Source organism: Vanessa tameamea, chromosome 15 (genome assembly GCF_037043105.1).
Source record: "Vanessa tameamea isolate UH-Manoa-2023 chromosome 15, ilVanTame1 primary haplotype, whole genome shotgun sequence".
Classification (NCBI taxonomy): domain Eukaryota; kingdom Metazoa; phylum Arthropoda; class Insecta; order Lepidoptera; family Nymphalidae; genus Vanessa; species Vanessa tameamea.
In genome coordinates, this window is record NC_087323.1 from 10,514,965 (window position 1) to 10,520,349 (window position 5,385).

Sequence of the window (5,385 nt, forward strand, 5' to 3'; positions counted from 1 at the left end):
GCTTCATAATTGATTTGCCAGATTAGTTTACCAAATAAATGAATCATCTAAAGGGGATCAGTAATAATCATGCAACTAAAGTCATCTATTTGTTTAATCTATGAACTATAATTTTCTATTTTGCTCAAATATATTATTATACACTGACGGACTCATAAACTGCGTCAATGTTCAAGATACGTTTGCATAAACATTTTAACCAAGTATTGAAACTTTTTATACAAATTTAAATTGAATCCTATAGCTGTGTTCAAGCTATCGATAGTTGACCTCGAAAACTATTTAGGATATCGATAGTACTTTCGATAGTATTGACACGTGACAATACTATCGAAAGATATTATTGCTAACACCTTAACTACCGATAGACTATCGATTGCCTATCGATATTGGACTATCGATATGCAACACTATCCTATAGTTTGATTGGTTTCCTAAGTTTATGTTTGTTTACTGGAATTCCATAACGTTAAATTTTTTGAACAAAAACGATAAATGTAGCAAAATTGGTTTTGGTTGGTTTATTGAAAAAAACCTATTGCCTCCACGTTCCTTTATTACAGATACTAATCGTTACCGCATAGATCTGATTAAGGTTATTAAACGGTCTGGCATATTGTTCCATTCTTGTGAAGTCGCTGTTCTTAGTTCTAGGCACAGGCATTTTCATTCATTACAGTAAAATTTTCGACTATTAATCCTATGTAAAGTACACGTGAGCTTCTAAAACCTGTGCAATATAACCATGTCGATGAACATAAGTTCCGTTCGTCCAATTAAAATCATACGCGAATCGCCTCCAAAAGGAACAAGCTCCCCAATGAAACTATGAGCATATCTCTCCTCGCACAATTGTCTCTTCTGCGACCGTCTGCACCATTTAAACATGTCCTTCACTCATCAATAAAAAAAAAGTTTTTTATTTGTTTATTTCAAGAAAACAAGCAAACAGGCAACACACAGTTTTGATAGATAACATGTAAAAGTAATAACAAAACAATGAATTAAAAATAACAAAAACTAAATAATTAACAAAAAAAAAAAGAATTAATACAAATTAGGTGACACTGACTATGTTGTTAGTGTGGGTGTTGGTGTTGTTTGTGGTAGTGCAGTTACACTATTATTTTGTGCGTGTGTAAGTGATTGTATGTGAGTATGTGTTTAGATGTATGCAAATTTTGTGTTAATTTGAATGGCTAAATTGAATTTTGAGCCGTAAGAATGTCTTTTTATATGAATTAATCGGTCGATGAAATATGTCGATGTGCGAATATTTTTTATTTTATTATATAGTGAGAAAACGCGCGACAATGTAGTGTTTGCAGCGTAACGAGAATTGGATAAAGGGACGAGAAACAGATTAGAATATGCAGTACGGGTTCGCATGTTAGGTACATTAAGAATAACCCACGAGCGCAACTCGGGCGAGTCAATCTTACTAGAGACAATCATGTAGGAATATCATATATGATCTTTTATGTCGACCTGTCAAGCTGGATATGCGAAAAAGATGACAAGCATCCATGTAGTTTGTTACTGTAAGTTTTAAAGTTAAGATGTTTTATAAACTTCTTTTGTATAGCCTCAATTCTTTCAATACATTTATCGTATTATGGGTTCCAAACACAATTAGCATACTCTAATATACTTCTAACATAAGAGAAATAGGCAGTTTTTTGACAATTAATATCGCGAAAAGGGTTGCAAGTTCTAATTATAAAGCCTAGTAGTTTATAAGCCTTATTAGTTATATGTATAATCAATGTGATGATTGAGTAATAGTTTCGAGTCTAGTAGACCACCTAGATCACGAATCAGGTTAATTTTCTTTAAAGGAAGGCCCATTGTGTAATTAAAAGTATATGTCTTAATTTTTCGGGTAAAAGAAATTTGCGAACATTTATTTACATTACCGGAAATCCTGTTCATTGTATAATAATAATTATATAATCTATCGATGTCACTCTGAAGTAATATACAATCTTCTATACTGTTAATTTTTCTATATATTTTTTTATCATCGGCGAACATTAAAAGTTTGTGAATTTAAAGCAAACACCAATATCAAACAGATAGGTATTATAGAGCAGAAGTCCTATATGTGAGCCCTAGGTACACCAGAAGTAATATCAACATAGTCAAAACTAGAGCCACAAATTCTTACAGCTTGCCTTCTATTGGATATATAAAATTTCAACCAACGAAAGAAATTACCACGAATTTCTAATCCGTGTAATTTGTGAAAAAAGCAAATTATTGAAGACATTTTTGCACTTTTTTTTACAAATTGTCTTAACAAATTTTCTGTAACATCAGTAGTTACGGAGATAATATAGTGAAAAGGCGTTTGCACCCCTTTTTCTAAGTGATCACGAGACGAGGGTTGCAACCCCACAAACGTTACATTTGCAAAATTATACAATTTGCAACTACAACCGTCATAAATAGTATTCTTCTTTTCTTTTTCATTTTTTATTTTACTTCTCGCTGTATCGTGCTATTTTTGCTACAATTTATGTTTATAATGTCTAATTATTATTATTTTTTTCTTTCTATTAATTTAAAACTATTATTTTATTATTTTTGCTGATCGCTTTGCATTTACTTTTAAAACTTGCATTTCTGTATTGCCATTTAATTATAAACGATATCATGAATTATAATACGTAGGTATGTAAAGTATTTATTTATATAATATTCTTATTATTTTACATAACTATAATTCATTTTTATTCATCACTTTGTCACGGCTCGTCACAGTCACAAAGGGTACCATTGAAAATGATCGTTGGGTTTTAACCCAACATAAAAGCTGAATGGTTCACTTTTTCAGGACACATCACGATTGAAGACATCATAAGTTAAGATTTTGTTTGTTTATTTATATAAATTTGTTGCGTTTCTTTTTATTTATTTTTTAGTTCTTTTTTTGTGGTTTTGTTATAGTCATAAGTTAAGCTTCTACTGACACACATCCCTAAAATGAAATGGCCCCTCTGAGAAACACAAGGTAAAGCAAAAATTTAACATTTCAATGGACTAGACAGCAAAAAAATCTAAGACATTATTTGCAACAACTGTTTATTGTTTATTCAGATACAACTTTTTAATGTGGGCCGTTCCCAGCGGCACTGCAATGCCGGGCCGACCCGTGACGGGAGTGGAGCGAGCCCCGAACATCCCGTCGATTTACAAAAATCAGTTTAATATACTGGTCCCGCAGTGCGGGAACTTTCAGATATTAAGCTGAAAAGAACAGATACTACACTTTGATCTTAGCCAAAAGGCCGAGAAGCGATACCCACCCTATCACAACTGAGGGACGTCATTCTACGCGAGATAATCTCGCCAGCGCGATGCAGCATAGTGACGAAATGATAAAGCGCCATCTATGAAATTACAACAAAACTATTTCAAATAAGAGTTAACTATTTATTATTATATTTACATAGTTATGAATTATTTATTCTGTGGAACAATATCAAAGACATATCGTATTAATACAAATCCTAGGTATCGTTTACTACTCCACCAAAAGTTATAAATAATGCTACAAAGATATTGTATTGCCTATTAGTATTTTAATCACATATGTTTTATAAATTTTCGTCTTTTGTCATTGATAAAAATACATTGCTTTGTACATGCAATGGTTTTTAATATTGTAGATGTTAATTTGATTGTTAATGGTTTTTAATATGATAGTTGTATTCACACAAATTTAGTCAAGTGTTTCTACATCTCTCACTAGATGTCAGTCTTAGTTCCCGAATCAATGCTGTCTACCGATTCCATTAGATGGCGTTCACATAAAATCTAAGATTTCTGCATCACGCTGGCAAGATTTACACGCAATGCGTTATATAGTTCTCGTTTCCAAATTTTAAGTACTCTGGTTTCCCTTCAAAACGTATAAATCTTTCGCCTTTTACTAAAGATTTCCGTGGAGGGGAACACTCAAATGAGTCTAAACATATTTTTGAAGCCTCACTTTAGGGTGAGGTTAATAATTGGCAATTTAGAAAATAATATTTCATTCTATTATTATTCTAAAAATTACATTGGTCTCTATGATGACAGCTTCGTCATTGATTCGTAATGCTTTGTTCCCAGTTTATGTACTTGAAGGTTATCGTCGGATTTTGAATTCCTTCGCTGATCTGAATTGTTTTCGGCCAGTCTGCAGATGATCGGGTCATCTGTATTATAATTCACCATTTTAAAGTTCTAGTCAAGAATTTCCTTGGTAATAACCAGTGTACCCACGATTTCTTGAATTATGAGTACCTTTTACGCATGTTTTCATTTCGAGCTTTAAGTCTATAAAAACACAGTTCTTAATCATAGCATCCATACTGAAGGCTATCTAATATTGTTGCATTTGCATAGATTATTTTCAAAATATTTAAAAATGTTTAACATCTAAGTAATATTTTAGTCATATATTTTTATGGTGAAAACGTTAAACATCTAAGTCCAATTAGTAAATACGTACCTAATTACCAAGATATTTAAAAAAATTGCTTAATTTTAATCTTGTTTTAGAAATACGCCTTTTAATTTTGTTTATATTGTTTTCACTGCTGTAGATATTTCGTTTAATAGCAATTGCCAATTGATTACATTTACTCCATGGTCAATTACACTATTATCGATAGATCGTGGACAGGGATGTTATGGAGCTCCTTAACCGTAACCGAAACTATCGGATATCTGAAATAAATATCTCTCAGTAACCGAAACTGATAAAAAAATATATATTACAATTTTGTTTTTGCGTAGTGTTATACTTAAAGAGAGTAGGTAAATGCATTTTAAACTATTTGTTTTTTTTTCTGTGATTATACCTAATACTAGGTATACAGAAGCCTACAAATAAAGTCAAATTAATATCTTGTAATTTTTACTTTAACAATTTCTAAATAATCTAATATCCGTAACTGAAACAATCGGAAACAATCGGATAATCCGATATAATTTCGTATCCGGAACCGTATCTGAAACCGGTAAAATTTTATTCATATATAATACCTGATTGATGACATTTAATATGTAGGTATAATGTTCTAGTTTCTTTAGCTTGTTAAAATTTGACTGAAAAATAAAGACTGATTTGAAAATTGATTACGTGTGGCTTTGTTGTCGTTAAACTAAGAGGCTCCTTCGTTGAACCGATAGACAGAGTCCATTGAATGCAACCGAGTGGTCCAAACAAAGATGGTTGAATAATGAAACCATCAGCCTTATCTTTCTATAAGCTGTGGTTTGAAATTTACAGCATTTTTTAGTGGTCCAATAGTAGCAATGCCCCTCCATAAATAAATAATTTATTATTTCATGTAATATTACTGATTTGGATAAATTTATCAAACAAAGAAACCA

The 5,385-nt window shown here is 31.5% G+C and overlaps 2 non-coding genes across 2 annotated transcripts; one reads left to right on the plus strand and one right to left on the minus strand.

Moving 5' to 3' along the window:
* Nucleotides 1–3,109: 3,109 nt before the first annotated feature.
* Nucleotides 3,110–3,302, minus strand: LOC113403220 (U2 spliceosomal RNA). Its single transcript, XR_003369289.2, has one exon. It is a non-coding gene; the product is annotated as a U2 spliceosomal RNA (small nuclear RNA).
* A 588-nt stretch (nt 3,303–3,890) lies between these two features.
* LOC113403222 (U5 spliceosomal RNA) lies at nt 3,891–4,007 on the plus strand. The gene has a single exon (XR_003369291.1). It is a non-coding gene; the product is annotated as a U5 spliceosomal RNA (small nuclear RNA).
* The last annotated feature ends 1,378 nt before the right edge of the window (nt 4,008–5,385 follow it).